Genomic DNA, 12183 nt, shown 5'->3' on the forward strand with positions numbered 1-12183 from the left:
TCGTCAGTGTTGTTTCTTTAGTTATGTCCATAATTTATATTCGTCAGTGTTGTTTCTTTAGGTATGACCATAATTTATATTCGTCAGTGTTTTTTCTTTAGGTATGTCCATAATTATTTATTCGTCATTGTTGTTTCTTTAGGTATGACCATAATTTATATTTGTCAGTGTTGTTTCTTTAGGTATGACCATAATGTATATTCGTCAGTGTTGTTTCTTTAGGTATGTCCATAATTTATATTCGTCAGTGATGTTTCTTTAGGTATGACCATATTTAAATTCGTCAGTGTTGTTTCTTTAGGTATGACCATAATGTATATTCGTCAGTGTTGTTTCTTTAGGTATGTCCATAATTTATATTCGTCAGTGTTGTTTCTTTAGGTATGACCATAATTTATATTCGTCAGTGTTGTTTCTTTAGGTATGACCATACTGTATATTCGTCAGTGTTGTTTCTTTAGGTATGTCCATAATTTATATTCGTCAGTGTTGTTTCTTTAGGTATATACATAATTTATATTCGTCAGTGTTGTTTCTTTAGGTATGACCATAATGTATATTCGTCAGTGTTGTTTCTTGAGGTATGACCATAATTTACATTCGTCAGTGTTGTTTCTTTAGTTATGTCCATAATTTATATTCGTCAGTGTTGTTTCTTTAGCTATGTCCATAATTATGTTCGTCAGTGTTGTTTCTTTAGCTATGTCCATAATTATGTTCGTCAGTGTTGTTTCTTGAGGTATGACCATAATTTATATTCGTCAGTGTTGTTTCTTTAGGTATGACCATAATTTATATTCATCTGTGTTGTTTCTTTAAGTATGACCATAATTTATTTCGCGCTGTTTTCATTTGATTATTTGGTTAGTAAAGAGACGTCTGTTGTTTGTGAGACTTAATATAATCTTGCAAGTAAATAAATCTAAGGACATCGTATTCTCTCTCTCTCTCTCTCTCTCTCTCTCTCTCTCTCTCTCTCTCTCTCTCTCTCTCTCTACAAATTATTGATGATGAATTTTAGCACGACGTATAGAAGTATGTTATATCGCAAGTGGCAAATACGTTGTATAGGGTATTTTAAATTCGTTTGTGAATGTTGTAGTGGTATTGTTAGTTTGTAACTTAGGATTTTTTTCAGGTACAATATGACATTCTGTAACTTATGATTTATTTTTCAGGTACAGTATGGCATTCCTTCGTCGTTTAGTTCAACATTCACTGCAGTACTTAGGTATAGTAGTAACCTGCTTTTTTATTATTTATATATATATATATATATATATATATATATATATATATATATATATATATATATATATATATATATATATATATATATATATATATATATATATATATATATGTACAGTATTTGTATATATATGTATGGATATATACACACATATATATATTTAATACTTGTATGTGCATGTATCTGCATATATATTTTTAAAAATCACACTGGGAATCACACGAGGCTCATACAAACTGAAGTGAATCGTAAATGCGCATTTAAGAAGTCTCAGTGTTCATTGGTATGTGGGAGTTAGGTACACCTGGTTTGTCGTAGATTGAGAGCGTAAGGGAGCTATGTGGTTCAGATATTTTTATTTTGGGAAGTCTTGTACATACAAATACGCATAAGTATACAAGTTTGTGTATATATATATATATATATATACATATATATATATATATATATATATATATATATATATATATATATATATGTGTGTGTGTGTGTGTACATATGTATATATATATATACTGTATATGTATGTATGCATGCATGTATGTGTGTGTTAATCACAATATATCCCTAGAACCTGCGATGTTTCAAGTTGTCATTGAGCTGGAGGAGGATTAAAACAAGAAGTTGAGCAAGCGCTTTCGTATTCCCACACCTAAGCTGAGATAAGAACACGTAGGCCCTTGATCAACTTCTGTTTTAATTATTCCTCCATGTCTAGGACAACTAATGTATATGTTTAATACACATACACACATGTATGTATATATATATATATATATATATATATATATATATATATATATATATATATATATATATATATAAATATATATATAGATAAATAGAGAGAGAGAGAGAGAGAGAGAGAGAGAGAGAGAGAGAGAGAGAGATAGTAGACGTTGATGTAAGAATGTGTGAACATAGGAATAATGATAATTTTACATTACCGCATAGATAAACAAGGCGCAAATGTGTGCTGTCTGTGTAAGGCTTGTGTATTGAAAAGGAGATTTTGAAGAATTTTCGATGTAAACTGCTAAGATTCATTCGTGGGGTTCGTGAAGTTGGTCAATCTGTAAATAACGAAGTTCTTGAGAAATTGTCTGAACATGCAATGAGAAAGGTAGGAGCAGTTACTCAGAAAATGCTAACAAACAGAAGACTCGGAGGAAGGCCGAGGATTCAGACGAAGATTTTAATAAGAAATGAATTCAGGCAGCAAGTGCACAAGACAGAACTCATTAGAGAAATAATCCCCTTGAAGGTCAAGTCTGGCATGAACAGGTTAATGGCGTTCGACGTTGCCTCATCAGTGAGAGACTGAGGTCCAATCCGAAGGAGATTCGTCATTCAAGTGACTCAAAAACCCTAAGGAGTGCTTTCGTTGTAGCTTGGGTAGGGCTAGATATTGTATTTGTATCCGTATTTCAAAACGATTTCCTGAGGAACCGATGATTAACTGGTTGACGACCCCACTGTAGCCAACCCACCTCATGGGGAACAGCACGTTGAAATATATATATATATATATATATATATATATATATATATATATATATATATATATATATATATATATATACATATATATTTATATATATGTGTGTGTATGTATGTATGTATGTAAACACACACACACACACACACACACACACATATATATATATATATATATATATATATATATATATATATATATATATATATATATATATATATATATATATAAAAAGTTATCCATAAATCCATTACTATTTGAAAGTAATTAATTCATTTTATGCTGTAAGACAGCTTGCATCCATGTTTATATTTCTTGATGGAAGTGTATAGAAGCTTTTAGTTTGATCCGTCTTTTATTCTGCAATAATTTCTCTAAACAAAAAAGACTTTACTGGCGAGAGATTGGATACATATGGCAATTTCGTCATAAGTTGTAATGGGAAAACGAAGGACAAGGCACTCTACTGTAGTCCTTTGCAACTGCTTATATTTGTTGAAGAACAAATTTCCTTTTGAGAGAGTCGGTTTTCTGTGAAAGTGTTGTAACTTTGTGCGTGTTTATTAGCATTAGGGAATTACCGTTTTGTTGAATGTGACTTCCGCTGGAGTTTCACGACATATCTGAGATGAAGGTAGTTATGAAAGGGCATCAGTTAGATGAAGGTAGTTATGTAAGGGCATCAGTTAGATGAAGGTATTTATGAAAGGGCATCAGTTAGATGAAGGTAGTTATGCAACAGTATCAATTAGTTGAAGGTAGTTGTGAAAGGGTATTAATAGAATTGTATGTATTAGATAAAAAATAGTGAGTGTGGGAAGCTTGCATATAGTATTTATTGACAAAATGTGTACAGTGACACTTCCGTTCAGTTGTGTCATGATGGTTGTTGCAAGATACAAAAAGACCCCTTGGTAATCTTTTCGAACTATTGTTGTGTAACAATACAGGTTTATTTAGCTTTCAAGGACGCTGCCCCCTTCGTCGGAAAAATGTAAGTGCAATACTTACTTTCCCTTTGACGAAGGCCAGGGCCCACTGAAATTCAGCTAAAGAATTCTGTATTGTTGTACAAATCGACTCAAAATCTACAAAGAAAAAAAAATTCGCCTCGTCCATATATCGGAGTGATTGTTCTTTTGTATGTCTTAATGATGATAATTATCATTATTGCCACCTCTCTCTCTCTCTCTCTCTCTCTCTCTCTCTCTCTCTCTCTCTCTCTCTCTCTCTCTAAAACATTTTGAATTGTTAAACAACATGCGCAGTCATCGTTCTTGTGCCTGGCTCTTGTTTACTAATGTTCATAAAACTCATTCTGTGTTTTGGAAATAAATCTCGAAAATTTAGAAAAAAACATGGGCTTAAAATTGAAGCCTTAGAGAAACGTAAAATCCCGCATCACCCAGAAAACACTTAACAATACTATTTTTTTTTAAACCAGAAGTGCATGTAATGTATGGGTTATTTCAAACAGACCCGGGGCGGTTTTTTCGTCCTAAGTACGAATGTGTGCCATGACATTTGATGTTTAATAACATTCTGAAAATAGAGCTCCACTCCCATTTGTGAATTAATGAATGTGGATCTAAAGGGTAAAGTAATCCACATAAATAGTGTATGATGACGGCGCTGTGATCTGCTAGTGTTGTGTTTTTTTTTGTAGTGGTTTTTATTTGTTTTGAGATATGTTGTTTTCTATCGCTTTTCACTAATATTGACTTATTATTATATGGTACGTACTAAGTGTCGCATTTTAATGAGTTGTTGTTCAGATAAGAGGTGAAATAGTAATGGTAGTACTTCGTAAGGCATAACCAAACTTCTGTTTTCGCTAATTTTTTGCTTTCTGTAAAAGAAAACTATTGAGATGGCTTTGTCTGTCCGTCCGCACTTTTTCTGTCCACCCTCGGATCTTAAAAACTACTGAGGCTAGAGGGCTGCAAGTTGATCATCACCTTCCAATCATCAAACATACCGAATTGCAGCCCTCTAGCCTCAGTAGTTTTTATTTTATTTAAGGTTAAAATTAGTGATGATCGTGATGTCTGGCAACACTATAGGACAGGCCACCACCGGGCCGTGGCCGAAATTTCCATGGGGCGCGGCTCATACAGCATTATACACTGTACAGAAAACTCGATTGAGCATTTTGTTCTTGTTCTATCTCGGCATCACTTCCTTTGGAGATGAAGTACCTCTGTTTCCTTTCAGTTTCATTGTTGTTTCCCCCAGGCCCGTGCTAGGTCCGTCAGTCTCTTGGTCCTTCATAAAAGAACATACAGACATTTCTTGATCGACGACGACAGCCTCTCTTGTTTTCCTTGACCACGGGAGGAGTATCGAAGAACAAGGCATGTGTGTGTGTGTGTGTGTGTGTCGGGCATTCACAGTTATTTCGCAGGAAAACTCGCGTCTTGAGAGTGATACTATAGTTGATTCTTTGTTGATCCCGACGTGAAGGTGATATGCTGGTGCCTTTTGCCTCCTTTGGTTATACACCAGCTGCATTGAGACGAGGACCGGGGAAGGCAGGAATGGGAGGAGGAGCAGGTAGTCATGGACCATATTGTCAGGGGCCATAAGGCCGTTTTACTTGGTTAAAGGGGCGGTGCGGTAACCTCTGCGCCCTTTGACCTCTTGTGTCCCCCTTAGTTAGCGGAATGTATGCGCTACAGTAATGGATGCTGTGGTGGCTGAAAGATGAAGGATACATTTGTATGTTGGCGTTCTTTAGCTGGAGCCTGGCTGGCATCCCGCCGGAAGGGGGCCACGGGACATTACGCTGATGTTGGTGGTAATGGATTCTCCTCTTTGCTTAATCCACAATTTTATTTCGTTCAGACCAGCACAAAGGTTCTTTAACAAAATCCCAGGTGTCCATTCTTCAAGTGTTGAGTTATTACACTTTCACATTTTACATAGAGGAACAAAATGTAAATGAGGTATTATTATTATTATTATTATTATTATTATTATTATTATTATTATTATTATTATTATTATTATTATTATTATTATGAATGCAAAGTGAAATAATCGTAAAGGAGGAGAGGTCATTCGTAAAATATACAGTAGCTTGAATATTCTCAAGCGCATTGGCTACATTCCAAAGTGGGTTGTTAGAACTAACGCCAGGAATTATTCTTCTAAAAAGGCACGTTTCTTCATTTAGAGCTACAACGCAAATAGTGACTAAAATTGATGTTTTTTCATTTAGCGGTTTTACTTTCAAGTCCAGATCATACTGTCAGAATATTTTTTTTTTATACAGGGATACTTTCTGCTGTATAACTACATGGATGGCATAATATTAGACAGTTTGATTTTAGTACTGTATAGAAAGTGGTGCATAGAAACGTGGTTGTAAAATTATTGTTGTAATGCTCTGGAATGGTAGGGTTTATGTGGCAGTATTACTCAACAAATCTGCAAGTAAAGTGAGAACGGGAATTAATGTTTAATTACCATTGAATAATGATTTAAATAAAGAGAATATTCAATTAAATTTTCTTCCGTATTGAATAATTAATGAAAGTAGTCGTCGCGTAAGATTTTATGAAATTACTGGAAAGTACATTTTGTGAATTTTACAAAGTGGTTAATATACGAACGTTATCGAAGAGTTTTTTTTTTTTAAATCTAAACTGCATAGTAAATGCTAGTAAATATTTGTATGTGTATATATGTGTGTGTATGTATGCGTTCATGATATTTTGCATAGCCTTTGTGGAACCGGTAAGGTTTGCATCGAACTTCGAACGTATCATCAGTGCACTCTCCAATTATTGAGCTCATAACCTATACAATATATAAATATACATACATACATACATTATATATATATATATATATATATATATATATATATATATATATATATATATATATATATATATATATATATATATATATATATATATATATATATATATATATATATATATATAGAGAGAGAGAGAGAGAGAGAGAGAGAGAGAGAGAGAGAGAGAGAGACTCACTTTCTATAACTGTCCTGCTACAACGAAGGATAACTATTATGTAAATTAGAAAACCGGTTCCAGCAGAAAGGAATGTGTAGGGAGACAGATCTTCTCTTTTCATAAGCCTACGTAAATTCCTTTAAAATGTCGAAAGGTCATTCCTAGTAAAGGGGGGAGGGGGAGGGGGATTCCTGACATGTTTGCACACCCGCTTGTAATTAAACAGTCAAAGTAACCAGGAATAAAAATTACTTAATCGGACAGCAATTAGAAGCAATGAAACGGAACTCATTTCAACGAAAATAATTAAATGTAAAGTTTCTTTAAAAATTCACTATATTATCGATAACGTTACAATATTATTGAAATGTAAATAAAGTCACACGGATATTACATGAATCATAGCATTAGTTGCAAATTAATGGAATTAAAACATGAATCGGCAGTATAATGTAGGAGAAAACGAACCAAATATCCTGATAGAGCACAGAAACTGAGGAGAAAACTAACCATATATCCTGACAGAGCACAGAAACTGAGAAGAAAACTAACCATATATCCTGACAGAGCACAGAAACTGAGGAGAAAACGAACCAAATGCCCTAACAGAGCACATAAACTGAGGAGAAAACGAACCAAATGTCCTGACAGAGCACAGAAACTGAGGAGAAAACGAATCAAATGTCCTGACAGAGCACAGAAACTGAGGAGAAAACGAACCAAATGCCCTAACAGAGCACATAAACTGAGGAGAAAACGACCAAATGTCCTGACAGAGCACAGAAACTGAGGAGAAAACGAACCAAATGCCCTAACAGAGCACATAAACTGAGGAGAAAACGAACCAAATGTCCTGACAGAGCACAGAAACTGAGGAGAAAACGAATCAAATGTCCTGACAGAGCACAGAAACTGAGGAGAAAAATGTCCTGACAACCAAATGTCCTGACAGAGCACAGAAACTGAGGAGAAAAACAACCAAATGAAGAGCACTGAAACTGAGGAGCACAGAAACTGTCCTGACAGAGCACAGAAACTGAGGAGAAAAACCAAATGTCAAACCAAAGTCCTGACAGAGCACATAAACTGAGGAGAAAACTGAGAAAACCAAATGTCCTGACAGAGCACCGAAACTGAAGAGAAAAAACAAAAAACAAACCAAATGTCCTGACAGAGCACAGAAAAAACTGTCCTGACAGAGCACAGAAACTGAGGAGAAAAAACAAACCAAATGTCCTGACAGAGCATATAAACTGAGGAGAAAACAAACCAAATGTCCTGACAGAGCACCGAAACTGAGGAGAAAACAAACCAGATGTCATTACAGAGCACAGAAACTGAGGAGAAAACGAACCATATGTCCTGACAGAGCACAGAAAATGAGGAAAAACTGAGGAAAAATGGACCAGATGAACCATATATCCTGACAGAGCACAGAAACTGAGGAGAAAACAAACCAAATGTCCTGACAAAGCACAGAAACTGAGGAGAAAGCAAACCAAATATCCTGACAAAGCACAGAAAATGAGGAGAAAAAAACGAACCACAGAAACTGATATCCTGACAGAGCACAGAAACAGACAGAGCACAGAAACTGAGGAGAAAACAAACCAAATGTCCTGACAAAGCACAGAAACTGAGGAAAAAACAAACCAAATGCCCTGACAGAGCACAGAAACTGATGAGAAAACAAACCAAATGCACTGACAGAGCACAGAAACTGAGGAGAAAAAAACAAATGTCCTGACAGAGCACCAAAACTGAGGAGAAAACAAAAACCAGATGTCCTGACAGAGCACAGAAACTGAGGGAAAAACAAACCAAATGTCCTGACAGAGAACAGAAACTGATGAGAAAACAAACCAAATGTCCTGACAGAGCACAGAAACTGAGGAGAAAATGGACCATATATCCTGATAGAGCACAGAAAATGAGGAGAAAACGAACCATATATCCTGACAGAGCACATAAACTGAGGAGAAAACAAACCAAATGTCCTGACAAAGCACAGAAACTGAGGAGAAAGCAAACCAGATATCCTGACAAAGCACAGAAACTGAGGAAAAAAGAAGACCAAATCCCTGACAGAGCACAGAAACTGAGGAGAAAACAAACCAAATGCCATGACTGAGCACAGAAACTGAGGAGAAAAAAAAAATGCCCCTGACAGAGCATAGAAACTGAGGAGAAAACGAACCAAATGTCCTGACAGAGCACCAAAACTGATGAGAAAACAAACCAAATGTCCTGACAGAGCACAGAAACTGAGGAGAAAACAAACCAAATGTCCTGACAGAGCACTGAAACTGAGGAGAAAACAAACCAAACGTCCTGACAGAGCACAGAAACTGAGGAGAAAACAAACCAAATGTCCTGACAGAGTACCGAAACAGGAGAAAACGAACCAAATGTCCTGACAGAGCACAGAAACTGAGGAGAAAACAAACCAAATGTCCTGACAGAGCACAGAAACTGAGGATAAAAACCAAATGTCCTGACAGAGCACAGAAACTGAGGAGAAAACGAACCAAATGTCCTGACAGAGCACAGAAACTGAGGAGAAAACAAACCAAATGTCCTGACAGAGCACAGAAACTGAGGAGAAAACTGAGGACCCAAATGTCCTGACAGAGTACTGAAACTGAGGAGAAAACAAACCAAATGTCCTGACAGAGCTCAGAAACTCAGGAGAAAACTAACCAAATGTCCTGACAGAGCACAGAAACTGAGGAGAAAACAAACCAAATGTCTTGACAGAGCACAGAAACTGAGGAGAAAACTAACCAAATGTCCTGACAGAGCACAGAAACTGAGGAGAAAACGAACCAAATGTCCTGACAGAGCACCGAAACTGAGGAGAAAACAAACCAAATGTCCTGACAGAGTACCGAAACTGAGGAGAAAACAAACCAAATGTCCTGACAGAGCACAGAAACTGAGGAGAAAACAAACCAAATGTCCTGACAGAGCACCGAAACTGAGGAGAAAACAAACCAAATGTCCTGACAGAGCACACCGAAACTGAGGAGAAAACAAAAAAATGTTCCAAATGTCCTGACAGAGTACCGAAACTGAGGAGAAAACAAACCAAATGTCCTGACAGAGCACAGAAACTGAGGAGAAAACTAACCAAATGTCCTGACAGAGCACAGAAACTGAGGAGGAGAAAACTAAACCAAATGTCCTGACAGAGCACAGAAACTGAGGAGAAAACAAATGACCAAATGTCTTGACAGAGCACAGAAACTGAGGAGAAAACAAACCAAATGTCCTGATAGAGCACAGAAACTGAGGAGAAAACAAACCAAATGTCCTGACAGAGCACAGAAACTGAGGAGAAAACGAACCAAATGAACTGACAGAGCACAGAAACTGTCCTGACAGAGCACAGAAACTGAGGAGAAAACAAACCAAAGTCCTGACAGAGCACATAAACTGAAGAGAAAACAAACCAAATGTCCTGACAGAGCACCGAAACTGAGGAGAAAACAAACCAGATGTCCTTACAGAGCACAGAAACTGAGGAGAAAACGAACCAAATGTCCTGACATAGCACAGAAACTGAGGAGAAAACGAACCAAATGTCCTAACAGAGCACAGAAACTGTCCTGACAGAGCACAGAAACTGAGGAGAAAACAAACCAAATGTCCTGACAGAGCATATAAACTGAGGAGAAAACAAACCAAATGTCCTGACAGAGCACCGAAACTGAGGAGAAAACAAACCAGATGTCATTACAGAGCACAGAAACTGAGGAGAAAACGAACCATATGTCCTTACAGAGCACAGAAAATGAGGAAAAAACGAACCATATATCCTGACAGAGCACAGAAACTGAGGAGAAAACAAACCAAATGTCCTGACAAAGCACAGAAACTGAGGAGAAAGCAAACCAAATATCCTGACAAAGCACAGAAAATGAGGAGAAAACGAACCATATATCCTGACAGAGCACAGGAACTGAGGAGAAAACAAACCAAATGTCCTGACAAAGCACAGAAACTGAGGAAAAAACAAACCAAATGCCCTGACAGAGCACAGAAACTGATGAGAAAACAAACCAAATGCACTGACAGAGCACAGAAACTGAGGAGAAAAAAAAACAAATGTCCTGACAGAGCACCAAAACTGAGGAGAAAACAAACCAGATGTCCTGACAGAGCACAGAAACTGAGGAGAAAACAAACCAAATGTCCTTACAGAGAACAGAAACTGATGAGAAAACGAACCAAATGTCCTGACAGAGCACAGAAACTGAGGAGAAACTGGACCATATATCCTGATAGGGCACAGAAAATGAGGAGAAAACGAACCATATATCCTGACAGAGCACATAAACTGAGGAGAAAACAAACCAAATGTCCTGACAAAGCACAGAAACCGAGGAGAAAGCAAACCAGATATCCTGACAAAGCACAGAAACTGAGGAAAAAAGAAACCAAATCCCCTGACAGAGCACAGAAACTGAGGAGAAAACAAACCAAATGCCATGACTGAGCACAGAAACTGAGGAGAAAACAAAAAAATGCCCTGACAGAGCATAGAAACTGAGGAGAAAACGAACCAAATGTCCTGACAGAGCACCAAAACTGATGAGAAAACAAACCAAATGTCCTGACAGAGCACAGAAATTGAGGAGAAAACAAACCAAATGTCCTGACAGAGCACTGAAACTGAGGAGAAAACAAACCAAACGTCCTGACAGAGCACAGAAACTGAGGAGAAAACAAACCAAATGTCCTGACAGAGTACCGAAACTGAGGAGAAAACAAACCAAATATCCTGACAGAGCACAGAAACTGAGGAGAAAACTAACCAAATGTCCTGACAGAGCACAGAAACTGAGGATAAAACGAACCAAATGTCCTGACAGAGCACAGAAACTGAGGAGAAAACGAACCAAATGTCCTGACAGAGCACAGAAACTGAGGAGAAAACAAACCAAATGTCCTGACAGAGCACAGAAACTGAGGAGAAAACGAACCAAATGTCCTGACAGAGTACTGAAACTGAGGAGAAAACAAACCAAATGTCCTGACAGAGCACAGAAACTGAGGAGAAAACTAACCAAATGTCCTGACAGAGCACAGAAACTGAGGAGAAAACTAACCAAATGTCTTGACAGAGCACAGAAACTGAGGAGAAAACTAACCAAATGTCCTGACAGAGCACAGAAACTGAGGAGAAAACGAACCAAATGTCCTGACAGAGCACCGAAACTGAGGAGAAAACAAACCAAATGTCCTGACAGAGTACCGAAACTGAGGAGAAAACAAACCAAATGTCCTGACAGAGCACAGAAACTGAGTAGAAAACTAACCAAATGTCCTGACAGAGCACCGAAACTGAGGAGAAAACAAACCAAATGTCCTGACAGAGCACGAAACTGAGGAGAAAACAAACCAAATGTCCTGACAGAGTACCGAAACTGAGGAGAAAACAAACCAAA

General features: G+C 37.2%; 1 protein-coding gene across 1 annotated transcript in view; it reads left to right on the plus strand.

Moving 5' to 3' along the window:
- The window catches only part of Cdep (Chondrocyte-derived ezrin-like domain containing protein), an 804710-nt gene that overhangs the window by 75146 nt on the left and 717381 nt on the right, over positions 1-12183 (plus strand). The gene's annotated exons all lie outside the window — the stretch shown is intronic.

Source organism: Macrobrachium rosenbergii, chromosome 42 (genome assembly GCF_040412425.1).
Source record: "Macrobrachium rosenbergii isolate ZJJX-2024 chromosome 42, ASM4041242v1, whole genome shotgun sequence".
Lineage (NCBI taxonomy): Eukaryota > Metazoa > Arthropoda > Malacostraca > Decapoda > Palaemonidae > Macrobrachium > Macrobrachium rosenbergii.